This window comes from Taudactylus pleione, unplaced genomic scaffold (assembly GCF_031769625.1).
Source record: "Taudactylus pleione unplaced genomic scaffold, aTauple2 ptg000518l, whole genome shotgun sequence".
Lineage (NCBI taxonomy): Eukaryota > Metazoa > Chordata > Amphibia > Anura > Myobatrachidae > Taudactylus > Taudactylus pleione.
Genome location: NW_028284920.1, coordinates 7,283,788 through 7,299,784, shown reverse-complemented (window position 1 = coordinate 7,299,784; position 15,997 = coordinate 7,283,788). Strand labels below are relative to the sequence as shown.

At 41.2% G+C, this 15,997-nt stretch overlaps 3 pseudogenes; 2 read left to right on the top strand and 1 right to left on the bottom strand.

Moving 5' to 3' along the window:
* Positions 1 to 7,382: 7,382 nt before the first annotated feature.
* On the bottom strand, positions 7,383 to 7,502 carry LOC148501456 (5S ribosomal RNA; annotated as a pseudogene).
* Positions 7,503 to 8,211: 709 nt separating this feature from the next.
* Positions 8,212 to 8,330, top strand: LOC148501455 (5S ribosomal RNA; annotated as a pseudogene).
* A 5,637-nt stretch (positions 8,331 to 13,967) lies between these two features.
* Positions 13,968 to 14,090, top strand: LOC148501454 (5S ribosomal RNA; annotated as a pseudogene).
* Positions 14,091 to 15,997: the final 1,907 nt, after the last annotated feature.

Genomic DNA, 15,997 nt, shown 5'->3' with positions numbered 1-15,997 from the left:
GCGAACTGATTCAGACCCGCTCGCAAGTGCACAGCACTTGCAAGCGGGTTGATGGTCCCCCACTGCACATGCGCAGCCTCCGGTGTGCGCATGCGCGAGCCCCAGCGAGCGACTGAAGTTCAGTCGCTCCGGGGCTCGCTACAAGACGGGGGATCTGTTGATGGTGAGTGACAGCTAGTCCCGTTTTGTAGGCGGGGAGGGGGGGTGGTTAGGCAAATGCAGACGTTCCCTTATCAATGCCTGGTGTTTGTGGGCGGCCCTAATTACATCACTAGTGATGTCAGTAGTGGACTTCCTGCTCTATTTTGGATATATTTTTCTGTATTCACTAGTGATGTCAGTAGCGGACTTCCTGCTCTATTAGAGCAGGAAGTCCACTTGGGCTTGCGGGAACCGAGACCCTTCCACAGGGTCTCATCGCAAGCCCGATGGTCGTGATAATCGCGATCATCTCCAGGCCGCTCGCACAAGCTGTGGGTGGTCACCCACAGCTTTGCGAGTGGGCTGGTGAAAAAAAAAAAACACGCCCATCAGACCTGCAAGCTGCCTCCGTCAGCGAGCGGGTCTGAATCAGGCCCTAAGATGCAAAATTGAGGAAAAAGTCCTGGTTAAACTAGCAAAAGACAGGCCCGATATGTGTGACCCTCGCCATGAGCCATTAGGCTAAATCTGCGACTTTAAACCGATTTCTTTGAGACAAAAACACTACTCCTAAGTGTCTAATACACAGGCTTGCTGTTCGATGTATATGCAGTTGGCTGATGATTTTATTACAGTGCATGCGCCTAAGTCGCACGGCGCATGTGTCCCGGTGCCTCTGCAATGTCTCTCACAGAGAGGATTTAGTATCAGAGTGATTGACAGTTATGGGCCATTTGTGGGTGGTAACGGAGGGGTGGTTACAAAAACGTAGGTGTGTCACAACCATTTCATAGGCGTTCCAGATCCAGCGACTGCCTCTTTGTACACAGTTTCACTGGTGCCGGCTTCAGTCACTTCAGTCGCCCATTTTGCAAGACCATAAGCTTATTTAGAAGGCCTATGATTGAGTGATCTGCTTCTGATGCTGCAGCATTTTACGCAGATGCTTGGATTTTCAAAGCTGCAGGTGGGTGGCTCATTACATCTCCTGGGGACTACGACATTTGCATATTTTTGCATAGCAGCTGCGTACAAAGATGCAGCGGTGGCCATAGTGTACAACGCTGAATCAGGCCCTAAGTCAGATAATTGAGGAATAAGGGCCTGATTCAGAGCCGAATGCTCTGACCAGAGCGCTCGCTCTGAATCAGGGCCCTCCTACCTGTTTTTGGAGCGGCCTCATGGACGCTCGTATAGCTGTGGGTTACCACCCATAGCTATAGCGAGCGTCCATGTTGATGGTCGCGATGGTCAAGACCATCGCGACCATCGGGCTTGCAGCGAGACCCTGCGGTAGGGTCTCACTGCCGCAAGCCCAGGAGTGATTTTGGCTCTATCAGAGCCAAAATCACTCCCACTGACATCATTACTGATGTCAGTGGGGCAGGAGTCAGACGGTAGGCGTTCCCATGGGAACGCCTCCAACTGGCAGCCACGCCCCCGGCACACCCACCAAAGGGGGCGTGCTGTCAGTCACCATCGACAGCACGCCCCCTTTGGTGCGAGACCCATAACGACGGCTTTGCCGTCGTTATTCGGGTCTCGCGCATGCGCACGGCGGAGCTCCCTCCATCGTGCGCATGCGCATTCGCCCAACATCGACCCGCTTGCGAGCGTCCTTTGCTCGTGAGCGGGTCTGAATAACCCCCTAAGTACAGCAGCACAATGTTGGTAAAATTAGCAGGAAATAGTAAAGTTGAGGGAAAAGTATCAAAATTGTGGAAAAAACATGCAGCACGGGTACTGCATCAATTGTTTCACACCATATGGCACAAAAGGGAAGGGTGTAGGAGGACACATCTGTATATTTATATTATAAAGCATATTTTACAGTAGCAGTACATTATTCTTATTAAGGCGATTTAAAGGTATATTTTAACCAGAATGAATTGTGACTTTACTTTGCTTGATTGGTTGCATTAAGATTTCTGGTGCTGATTATCAGACCTGGATTTGCATAAAGGTCACATTAGCCCTAACCTCTGGTGGCAAGGCTATGCAGGTGTGTTTGGCACCAGGAAACGTGACTTGGATACATTCATTAGCATTAATATTTACATTGTTTGAAAAAAAAAAGGAAGAGGCAATTTGCTTTGCTTAGTGATGTTTATTTCTGATTTACTAACAGTAATGTATCGACATGTGTATAATCTTTTCTTCTGAGAAATCTTAAGTCCTCCTTGATACTCAGCACTGAAAGAAGAGAACAGAGATTCAGGTATATATAGTCATTGACACATTGGAGCACTGGAACTTGAATGTACTGAAATAAAAAATATTCACACTTAGAAAAAGTGTGGCATACTGTATTCAAAAAGAGTAACTCTACAGATGTTGCATTGAGCAGTGCACTACATATACAATAATTACTCTGTCAGTGTTCTAAATTAAATTTTTGGTGCTAAGTTTGACACATTCATTTCTCGGGACACATTTCATCTCTAAATTTGCAAATTAGTAAAATGTTCAAACATGTTCGCAGGTTTGCCATTAGTTTGACACGGGTTGGGTATGAAATCATGGGTTGGGTTCAAATCCGACCCCTGAAGCACGACAGCTGAAGATCCCGACAGAGACTGGTAAGCACCCTATCCCTCCCCTTTTCTCCCTAACCCTCCCTTGGTGGTGCCTAACCTCCCCGGGGGGTGCCTAACTCTAACCCCCCCCCTTCCCACACCTTAAACCTAACCCTCCCGAGAGGTTATCAGACCCTAAATTCCCCCCAGTGGTGCTTAACCCTAACCCCCCCTTCCCGCAGCCTAACCCTAAGTCCCCCTAGGGGGTGTCTAAACCTAACACCCCCACCCGCGGCTAATACTTACCTGGCTCCGGTGTTTTACAATCAGGATGCCGACTGTCCGGATTCTGACGCCGGTATCTTGATCAGTAAGGGGATAGTGAAGTCTACATTTTGCCCGGCTGCGGGATGCCAGGCGTCGGTATATCAACAACCGGCATCTCATCCGCCGGGATATGCCCTACATCCCGTTTGGCACAATGTGCTTTTAATACATTATACAGCTACATTTCTTTACAATCTTTAATATATATAATCTTACCTTCACCTGGCTGACACCTTGGATTTTTAATCTGTTTTCTTATATATAAGTTTTAAGAAATCATCTATGTGATTTAAAGGATCGTTGTCCAGAGAGTTTTTGATGTCATTCTCTGTCAGTGTCCTGTCTTGTATCTTGTTCAGGACACGATCCGACCACTTTTTTATTGCAGAGACAACTTTCATGTCAGGGTTTATGTCACAGATCCTGGACTTTATCTTTTTGATAAAATCATTAAGAAGATTTTTATACTCTTGTGATTGAACAAGTCTGGTTGCAGCATCATTCACTTTGTTAATGAGAGCAAATATCTCATGCTGCTCTTTGGATGATGATTTGTTGTTACATGTTGTGGAGTTGGCTGGAAGATATTGTGAGTTACATAATTTTATATCATGTTCTTACTTTAGAATAATGATGCATGATATTAGCACAGTCTAAGGGACTATGGGGGAGATTCATCAAAGCTTGGAGAGAGATAAAGGGGTCTATGTGCTAAGCCTTGAATAGAGATAAAGTGGATGGAGATAAAGTACCAACCAAGCAGCTCCTAACTGTCATTTTTCAAATACAGCCTGTAAGATGACAGTTAGGAGCTGATTGGTTGGTAGTTTATCTCTCCACATTCTCTCTCTTGATAAATCTCCTCCAATGAGAGTATAAACCCATAGACCAGTGATTCCCAACTGCTGTCCTCAAGGCACACCAACAGTCCTGTTTTTACTTATATCCAAGCTTAAGCACAGATGGTTAAATCAAAATAACTGAGGTACTAATTAAGTCACCTGTGCTCAAGTATGGCTATCCTTAAAACCTGGACTGTTAGTGTGCCTTGAGGACCGTGGTTGGGAACCCCTGCCATAGACAGTACATAATTACTTTCTTTTTATGTTAAGAACATGTTTAAATTCATTAAACAGCACTATTAGCCATAATCATACGTCCCTCATTTTGCAGTAGAAACACATTTGGATATATTTTTCTGTATTTAGCAGATCTGTGCATCAGTCTTACCTTGGCCAGTCCATGTCAGAACCAGAAGCGTAAGGAGAGTAACACAGCTTAGCATGGTTGTTCTAATCTAGCAACAGCCAAATGAAGAGTGTCATACTATTGCCAAACCACAGAACTATTTATTGTGTTTCTATTCACTACAGGGGATCAAATTGGAGGACTTCTCCCTTATCCACAATTAATTCTTCTAACAAATCTGCATTGTCCTAAAGGTTACTCACTATTCAGAGTCTAAGTTGACTAATCGTGATAGGTACAGTAGTTTTGGAAAGAGAGTGTAATTAACTTTTGGCTGTACAGTAAGTTATAGATTTAGCTATCAGTCTCAGTGACCTTTACTGTGTGCAAGTACAGTATCATTACATTGTGCAATTCAGTTATTTGGTTGCATTTTACTCTGAGCGCTAAATTACGTGTACCCATGGGTTATTCCATAATCTTGCCATCCAATCCACTTCACAAAGCAATGGTCTTTGATAAGCCATAACCCTCATTGACATCTGCAATTTGAAACTGTTCCACTTAAGTGCCTCCACAGTTTTATAAATTAGGTAATTAATACGTGCATTAGTGTTTGTGGTTTCTCCTTACTTTAAAATTACAAACAGCAGCACAATAAAAATAAATAAATAAATAAATTATATATATATATATATATATATATATATATATACTGTATATGCATACATACATTTTATATATATTTATATATATATATATATTTATTTTTATAATTTTTATTTATATATATTGTAACAGGGTCACAGTAAATATGATACATGATAGGCAGTTTCACGGTGAAACAGTGACCTTTTAATTGTAACAGACACTGCACTTTAACTTGCACAGACAGAAGCCTGGACAAGCAGGCACAGTAATTAGACATGCAGGTATAAGTAAATGACCCAGCAGCAAGGTGCTAGTGTTCAGTCTGTTGTGGTAGAATGCAGTCACAATCTGCTGAGCTCCTTAGCACAGCTGGTGCAGAAAAAGTCCCTGGCACTAATGAGACTCCAGCCTACTCGCTGGATGCTATTCAGCGTCAGTGCCCAGAGCATCAGTTGGATGAGGGTTTTCAACCCCTCCTGTCATCCAGTGATGAACTTCCAGCTGGACCTGTGCAACCCAGAAAACTCAGAGGGCCTGATTCAGAGCCGAACGCTCAGACCAGAGCGCTCGCTCTGAATCAGTGCCCTCCTCCCTAAAAATGGAGCGGCCTCTTGGACGCTCGCATAGGTGTGGGTTACCACCCACTGCTTACGCAAGTGTCCATGATGATGGTCGCGATGGTCAAGACCATCGTAACCATCGGGCTTGCGACGAGACCCTGCGGTAGGGTCTCGGTGACCGCAAGCCCTGGAGTGATTTTGGCTCTATCAGAGCCAAAATCACTCCCACTGACATCACTAGTGATGTCAGTGGGGCCGGATCCAGACGGTAGGCGTTCCCATGGGAACGCCTCCATCTGGCAGCCACACCCCTGGTACGCCCACCAAAGGGGGCGTGCTGTCACTCACCATCGACAGCACGCCCCCTTTGGTGCGAGACCCCGAGTGACGTATTCCTCGTCGCTCGCCGGGTCTCGCGCATGCGCAACATCGACCCGCTTGCGAGCGTCCTTCGCTCGCGAGCGGGTCTGAATGACCCCCAGAGTTCCAAACCACCACTGCTGCTGCAAGCTGCACAGGATTTGCTTTAATGATATATATATATATATATATATATATATATATATATACAGTATTATGGCAGCAATCCAAGGGAATTTTTCACAACAAGCCAAACAGCATAAAAAATGTGGTGACCTCACACATCAGCCGAGCGTCAGGTGGTGCAGCCGGTGACCAATAGAGCAAGTGCATCATACCATCACCATAGAAATCACATACAACTTTATGTAAAGAGAACAAAAATTTACATTCTTAAAATACTATATACTTCATGGTGATAAACATTGAATGAACAAAGTTAACAGTCATCCAATAACAGACTACATCTCACCATCAGGAAACAAAAAGTAGATATACACACAATAATAGGAAGTGCATAAACCACAGTGGTCAGACAGCCATACTGGTACATGCAGCGTCTAACATGCACACTGCAAAGGCTAAAGGAGCATAGTGCCCAAGGGGAAGCATTATTATAGATGTAAGGGTATATCAGCATGGAATAATAGAATTTAATATATATATATATACATATATATATATATATATATAAAAATGTAAAACAGCGGCACTCACGGGGCTGGATAAAGAGGAGTCAGGTACACAATCGGTGTATGTGATTCGACGTTTCAGTCGGTGAGGACTTTTATCAAGAACACAGAAAGGATACAAAGTACAAACCTTTATAGGACTGTGTTGATGTGATGAAGTGCTGCGCGCGCCCATCTTGCCAGTCACCGGATGAATGACGTCATCAGCGTGCGGCCGAACAGTCACAGTGCACGTGGTGACGTTTGGCGTGTGACGCAATGTATGATGACACTCACTTCCAGGCGTCAGCTGCAAGTCAATGGGAGGGATTATGTAAATGAGATCCATGCACACAAAGTATACCATCAATATAAGCTGGACAGTACTGTGATGAATATTATAGTGCATAGCAGTGAGGTGGGAGCATCCAAATAGGTGAACAGGATGCTAGACAAGTGAAACATAAACATAAATATGGCTATGTGCATGTGATATACTGAAAATAAAATAATAAATAAACAATAATACTACATGATAAATAATAAATAATATACTGCAATCATCAGACTATACTGGTTAAACAAGTAGGTCATGTGGCATATTATAGGGTAAGGTAATGCAAAACGCTAGCATCCCATAGACAAATGAACACGTGGGGTAGGACATATGTTAGCGTGAACATGTCTATACACTGTATATAAGGTGAATAGATCATGAAAAAATAAATCTTGAAAAAGTAACATACATAAGTTATGCCCTCTGTTGAGGACAAGCTGAAGACGAATAAATAAATAAACATAATAAATAAACGTAGATGTGGGAACATTCATTACTAGCTCAACAGGACCAATCCGGAATGATAGCCTAAGATGTGCTGCAGGCAAGACCACGTAATGGGTATATAAGATCATAATGACAAAACCAGGTCAAAGTAGGAGAGAAATGGGGAAAGTCCAATATTATATTAGATTTACAAAACCTGGTATTCCAAGGGAGTCATCCACCCTAGTACTAACCAGGCCAAACACTGATTAGCTTCCAAGATCGGACGAGATCGGGCTTATCCAGTGTGAGTATGTTAGTAAATCATAAAAAGTAAGAATGAACCATAACCTCTCCAGCAGAAATCTCCTAATGAGTAGGTCATTGATCACGACCTCTTGGTGGTAACTTAAGCCAGAGACACGAGAGGCATAAACCAGAAAGGAATGTATATATATCTCGACTTAAAAAAGAATATGGAATAGGAACAAAGCACAAGATTATTAGGTGCTAACTAACGTGATAAAGCACCAGGTAGGGAGACAAAAAAATCACCATTACAACAAACAGGAGATAGAAAGTGTCCTTGAGGCTAGATGGATAAACCAACGAATGATAAAGAGGTCAAGATAAAAAGTCTATTTTAGAGAAAACAAGCAAATGATAATGTCTCATTGAGACCCAAAGGTGCAACAGTATTCATATCGTGGATCCACCGTGCCTCTAGTTGTAATAAACGTTTGTCTCTGTCTCCACCTCTTCTCATTGCCGGTACGTGATCAATGATCTTGTGCCTCAATGTAGCCAAAGGATGCTTGAATTCTTTGAAGTGTCATGCTACAGGCTGGTCATTGTCTTTCCCTTCAAATGCTTGTCTTATGGCGGTACAATGCTGTGCCATCCTTATCCTCATGGTGCAAGAAGTTTTGCCTCTCGTGTCTCTGGCTTAAGTTACCACCAAGAGGTAGTGATCAATGACCTACTCATTAGGTGATTTCTGCTGGAGAGGTTATGGTTCATTCTTACTTTTTATGATTTACTAACATACTCACACTGGATAAGCCCGATCTCGTCCGATCTTGGAAGCTAATCAGTGTTTGGCCTGGTTAGTACTAGGGTAGTGACTCCCTTGGAATACCAGGTTTTGTAAATCTAATATAATATTGGACTTTCCCCATTTCTCTCCTACTTTGACCTGGTTTTGTCATTATGATCTTATATACCCTTTACGTGGTCTTGCCTGCAGCACATCTTAGGCTATCATTCCGGATTGGTCCTGTTGAGCTAGTAATGAATGTTCCCACATCTACGTTTATTTATTATGTTTATTTATTTATTCGTCTTCAGCTTGTCCTCAACAGAGGGCATAACTTATGTATGTTACTTTTTCAAGATTTCTTTTTTCATGATCTATTCACCTTATATACAGTGTATAGACATGTTCACGCTAACATATGTCCTACCCCACGTGTTCATTTGTCTATGGGATGCTAGCGTTTTGCATTACCTTACCCTATAATATGCCACATGACCTACTTGTTTAACCAGTATAGTCTGATGATTGCAGTATATTATTTATTATTTATCATGTAGTATTATTGTTTATTTATTATTTTATTTTCAGTATATCACATGCACATAGCCATATTTATGTTTATGTTTCACTTGTCTAGCATCCTGTTCACCTATTTGGATGCTCCCACCTCACTGCTATGCACTATAATATTCATCACAGTACTGTCCAGCTTATATTGATGGTATACTTTGTGTCCATGGATCTCATTTACATAATCCCGCCCATTGACTTGCTGAGTATATAGAAAGTGGGGCCCTAGACTGCACACCCTGAATATATATATAATGGGAGGTGCTACCTGTGGAGACTATTGTTGCAAACACAAGAAAAGAAAGTAGGTTAGGGACCTACCCTCAGAGGTTACCTGGGCGCGGTGGGTAGGCCCATAACCATGGCCATGATTATGCCAAAACCTCTATTTATTGCAAAATTCTATTGCATAATGTATTATATATAATTAGTAATGTTGGAGTTGTGCACTTGTACTTTCTTTTCTTGTGCCTGGAAGTGAGTGTCATCGTACATTGCGTCACACGCCGAACGTCACCACGTGCACTGTGACTGTTCGGCCGCACGCTGATGACGTCATTCATCCGGCGACTGGCAAGATGGGTGTGTGCAGCACTTCATCACATCAACACAGTCCTATAAAGGTTTGTACTTTGTATCCTTTCTGTGTTCTTGATAAAAGTCCTCACCGACTGAAACGTCGAATCACATACACCTATTGTGTACCTGACTCTTCTTTATCCAGCCCCGTGAGTGCCGCTGTTTTGCATTTTTATTCAACAGGTCTTCTCTACCTCAGATGGCACCTGGGCAAGTATTTTTGGTTATTATGGAGTGCTGGCCGCAGTGACTTTATATATATATATATATACATATATATATATACAGTCAGGTCCATAAATATTGGGACATTGACAGAATTTTCATTAGGTGTGGCCAAATCAACTATTTGGAACATTCTTAAAAAGAAAGAACGCACCAGAGAACTCAGCAACACCAAAAGACCCGGAAGACCACGGAAAACAACTGTGGTGGATGACAGAAGAATTATTTCCCTGGTGAAGAAAAACCCCTTCACAACAGTTGGCCAAATCAAGAACACTCTCCAGGAGGTAGGTGTATGTGTGTCAAAGTCAACAATCAAGAGAAGACTTCACAAGAGTGAATATAGAGGGCTCACCACAAGATGTAAACCATTGGTGAGCCACAAAAACAGGAAGACCAGATTAGAGTTTGCCAAACAACATCTAAAAAAGCCATTGCAGTTCTGGAACAACATCCTATGGACAGATGAGACAAAGATTAACTTGTACCAGAGTGATGGGAAGAGAAGAGTATGGAGAAGGAAAGGAACTGCTCATGATCCAAAACATACCACCTCATCAGTGAAGCATGGTGGTGGTAGTGTCATGGCATGGGCATGTATGGCTGCCAATGGAACTGGTTCCCTTGTATTTATTGATGATGTGACTGCTGACAAAAGCAGTAGAATGAATTCTGAAGTGTTTTGGGCAATATTATATGCTCATATTCAGTGAAATGCTTCAGAACTCATTGGACGGCGCTTCACAGTGCAGATGGACAATGACCCGAAGCATACTGCAAAAGCAACCAAAGAGTTTTTTAAGGCTAAAAAGTGGAATGTTATGCAATGGCCAAGTCAATCCCCTGACCTGAATCCGACTGATGCGCATTTCGCCTATTAAGCTTGGTCACCCGCAATGCACGTCCCGATTTCTACAGGCAGTGCAGCGGTGATGGATGGATCATATCGGCGGGTGCACACGCCGACCTCCACTTCCTTCTTACTTATCTTCTAAAAGGGTAAAATGTATCTTCCCCACGTGGGACTCCTTATATGCTTATAGCCCATGTGTCTTACTCTGTTCTGGATTACCCCAGCGTGGATAGTATTGTATTATACATACACAAGATGCCCTGTGTTGTTATCATGCTTATATCTGCACACATGTGTGGCTTATGACTAGTGTATTATTTCACCACTCAAGGTTAATTTTCTTTACATGTGTTCTGCTTCATATATCTTGGAATTGTGTACAGAGGACACAACACCCCTGTTGTTGTTATATATATTTTGACAAGATTTTGGAGGCGCCAAGACAGGCATATATATATATATAAGTGATGAGAAATTTCTGTGTCTCAACGTATAATGACAAAGGTCTCTCTTTATATATACAATCTTACGTGTGATGTTTGTTGTAGTCATATATATATATATATATATATATATCCCCTGAGGATACGATTCACCTTTACCACTATGACTAATTCTGTATAAACTGTGTGGTTGTGTGATCAATACAATATTCCAATTTTTTATGATTTTTTTCTTTCTGTCACACAAATTTTGGAGTCCTGCACAGTTGATATAATACTCCTACTATTACTGTATTTTGGACTAACTTTTAAATGTGTCAAAACACATGTAATATATCATTGATACATAGCTTACCTATACAAAGAAGGAATGTACCCTGCATGAGAATTCCTATTCTCAAATCATAATGAAGAACATTTTCGCCATTCTTTGGTGATAGAACCATTTATGTGTTTAATGTATGTTTGTGTCATATGTCTGTATGTCTAGTTTAAGTCCCATTCATACTGGGCGTACCCTTTCATTTACCCCAAGGTACCACAATTTTAGATTATATAATAAAAGTTATATTTTAATATAAACTATTAGATACAAGAGTACCCCACAAAAAGAGCCTTCTTCTTTCCTTTCTTTTTGTCTAAGATTACATTTTGGCTCCTGGGAGCACCACCAACTGAAATACTATGTGAGAGACACTATATCTCGTATAACTATTCATATTTTGGTCTAACTATACTAACACTTACCTTTACTCTGTGCGGAGTAAAAAAACTTTCTTTTCCTTTAGTCTTCAGTGTGTAAGAAATTTCCTTGTCGAAAAGTCGTTATTTTCTCCAATGTTCATGGACACAATCATGGACACTATTTCAATTGATTCTAACTAATAATTTTTTTGCCTTTGACAAATGCTATTTCCTGCAGGTAAGAGGCTGTGCAATGGGCTCGAGTGCAGCCCTGGCTTCACCAACATAGTAATATTCGCGGTGGAGAATGCTCTATATTTTAGTGATCCATTGATTAATTCTCAAAACATTTCATACTGTAGATGATCTTTTGATTATATGGATGGGGGATGAAGAGCAGCTTCGAACCATAGTGATGTTCCAATTAAATTTACATGTAATATGGATAAAAGAGAAATCAATTCTTTTGGATGTGAAAATAACGATCACTAATAACACAATTTGCACCTCACTATTTTCTAAACAGGCCAATAGGAATTTACAACTGCAAGCGCAAAGTTGCCATCCTGGGTGTCTAATTAGAGGTCTACCCTAGTCACAAATGATTAGGGTAATGCACTTTAATGGTGACCAAAATACTGCTATATCGCAAATAGATGAGTTAATTAATCGTTTCTTATGTAGGGATATTCACAGAAATTATTAGAGGAGACAAAAGTAAAAGTCCTTGCATTGGACAAAAACACACTTCTGAACAAGGAGGAAGCCAATAGTACTGTTAAACCCAAGTTCCCTTGGGTTAACAGATACAATGTAGTTTCCTCTAATCTAGTGAAAACAGATATTTCTAAATTAAATAAACCTTTAGTAGCTACTAAAGTGTTTTAAAAAAAACTGGGCTGCATAAAATGCACTTGTGTAACTTGCCAATACTTGATATCAAGAGACTCTTTCCTGCACTCACATAGTGGCAAAATGATTTATATTAAACACCAATTAAATTGTAACTCATGCTATGTGGTGTACCAAATATTATGCCAATGTGGTATGAGTTACATTGGAAAGATGGAAGGAAAATTCAAAGAATGTATGGCGGGTCACTGCTCTGCCATCCACAATGCACTTAGTTCAGGTACAAGTAAGCAGCAATTAGCACTTCATTTTGCTGAACAAAATCAGCTACTATCTAGTATTCGCTATAGAATGATCGACCATATCCGCCCCTTAATGAGGGGTGGAGATCGGGGGAAAAAATTATTGAAATTGGGTAGTTCGCTGGATAGCATGCCTAAACATCCTATACCCTAAAGGGTTTAATGAAAGCATATCATACGCTAGTTTTTTTTATAAAGTATTCATAGTTACTTTACTAAATGCTGGGTAACTGCTATGAATAATAAGATCGTTATCAGCTGATAGATCCTTTAGTACTTTAAACTCATCTTTGGAGAGATTATTGTGAACCTGCTGCAGAGCAGTAGAAGAAATCCTCAAATCCAATGAGAAAATTCCAGAAAAACAAATAGAATTCATCATCAAAGGGATTCAGTTTATCCTACAGCACAATTACTTTTGGTACGGGGGCTCCCACCACAGACAGGTTCGCGGGACAGCTATGGAGACTAAATTTGCCCACAGTTACGTGAACCTGTTTATGGGACATTGGGAGACCCAGACCATTTGGAATAACAGCCCTTACAGAGACAAGATTGCAGTATGGAGAAGATATATAGATGATGTTATTCTCATCTGGAAAGGCACCATTGAAGAATTAGAAGAGTTCAAACTATACATTAATAAGAACAATAGAAATCTTGAGTTTACTGCCACTTTTAGTAACCAAACCCTAGACTTTTTGACTTAACTATCTCCATAGAAGATAATAGGATTCATACAAGAACGTTCACGAAACAGGTTGACTGCCACAACTTAATTTCACCCACCAGCAACCACCACAGAAATTGGATCAAAAGTATACCAAAGGGCCAGTTTAAAAGGATTCGTAGGAACTGTTCCAGGATTACTAGTTTTGAGGATCAGGCAATGACCCTCAGAAACAAGTTTTTGGAACAGGACTACGAAAAAACTCTGATTGAAACAACACTCCAAGAAGCAAGGGAGACTGAGAGAAACGAACTACTAACATACAAAGGAAAAAAGGATCTAGATCAACAACAACCACTATTTATCACTCAATATAGCAATCAACATAGGTACTTGGAACAGATTGTAAGCATGTCAAGGGAAGAAAGTAAATTGATATTTGAATTAAAAACTTTAACACCAAACGGCCTCAACATTGATATTGAGCTCTCCAATTTTCTGAATGGGGCTCCTGATTGGCGCACGGGGGTTCGGGGAATGGTATGGTCCCTGTGGGCCCACGATGGATGGAGTGATAATTACAGTCATACCACCCTAGAAACACCCAAACAATACCATCTGAACTTGGAAGCTAAGAAGGGTTGGGCCTGTGTAGTACTGGGGAGGGAGACCCCCCACGAAGTACAGTTACTGTAAGGAACAACATCTCTCCTATACCAGAGTGGGCCCACGCGGACTTGCCACCCTGTCCCTCTCCTGTGCCGTTCGAGATCCAAAGTTCAGATCCTGGATAACCAAGAAGAGAGCTTATGACAACAGAAGAAACAGTAATGGAAAATCTAAGACAGATTAATATACTAGATAAAGGCCTAAGGCCCTTCCTAACTCACATAATATTGAGATCTATGCCAGGGTTTATTTGTTTAAAAGGTACACTGTTTAACACCTCCACAGTGCTGCTAACAGTATTAAATCTATAAGACTCCATATCTCAAATTATTTTCATTATGTCATTATCATAAGTATATATTTTTTGCTTACATTCTAAAAAAAAATATATATTCCCATTTGCTACTTTCTTCTACATTACTGGAATGTGGGAAAAGTAGCTCTCTCTCCTTCAAAGGAACTTCTTTCTATAAACACATAAAGAGTTAAAGAATTCTCTAACATATCTCATCCAATCCCTCATGTCTCTATCAGCATGATTTACTTCTCCTTCCTCAGATTTCTAAACTATTTCTACAGTACAACTAGTTCTCACATCATTACGGATCATCTGCATGTCCATAATAATTTTAAATTTTTATTTTTTTTATTATTAGTTTTGATAATCCTAGTATATAGCCTATATGTTCTATACCAGCCACTCTTGTTCATTCATGAGCAGGAATTTGTAAAACATGTGTAATAACGTCTTGGAAACATTACAACACAATCACTGAGGCTGCTTTAACTAGAAGCTTAACGACTACCAACAGTATCCAATTAAGGAACAAATACCAAAACCCTGATCCATTGTCCCTGACAAAGCCCAACTGGGAGAAATGTGTTGGGCACACCCACTACGAACACACCCACCATCTGTCTCCACTCGATTCTTGCATTGGAGACCAACGGAACACTGCAAATAGCAGTCAGGACAGTTCCCGAGGCAAGAGCTCTGCTGGACGGGACTGCCCCTGCTGCTTAAGCTGCTGAACCAGCCAGCTGCCGATCTCAGCCGCGCACACCTCTGGCACGCACGAAACTGCAAATAAAGAGAACTTGCCAACATAAAGGATACAGTGCACTGAAAGCATAATGAGTGTGGTACACTCTCATGCCTGACAGGAGCCCGCCATGCTAGTCAGCTACCACAGCAAGAGTCAAGGTAGGAGGTGCGCGCACCATAAGGAACTATACACAAATTCTTTTTTATGTTAACGGCAAACAGCCATTGACTTTGCACAAGCCTGGAATATAGTGGGGTTCATGATAGCAAGAGGATCCCCTTCCCAAGTGACAAATTCTTTGTTTTCAGTGCCAAGAGTCACTCAAGTCCTGCTATAGAAACAAAGGACCATAAAGGTACACAGAACTCCTGGACTGCAACCTTCCCATATAAAAGGGAAGTCCCGCAGAGTGTATGACTGACTCTAAAGGCAAATAAATGCCCATTTCATTTAAAAATTACAAACCACTACTTGGACTGACACCTATACTGATTTTTGGTCCACACTCAACTGCCCAGCTCTGGACAATTTGTTTTATTATCTGATAGTGCACTATTTTACTATATTTATTTCTGATTTATATTTTACATATGTACCCTGTTCATTTTATCATGGTATATTGCTTTTGAATCAATGTGTTTGAATTTTACCTAAGCAAGTTTTTCATATTAAATACGTATTATACTTACAATATTCATGCTACATCATTCATCCACTTTTTTACCCTAACCATATTCACCAACATACTCTTTGTGCGCCCTTCAAGACCCAACCCCACAACCATTAAAATGAACAGGGGTCTATGTGTACAAAGGGGCATGTGTCTGCTCAATATTCCATCACTAGTTGTAAGAATTCCCGGCAGGGGCGTCTTTAGAGAGGAGGGTGCCC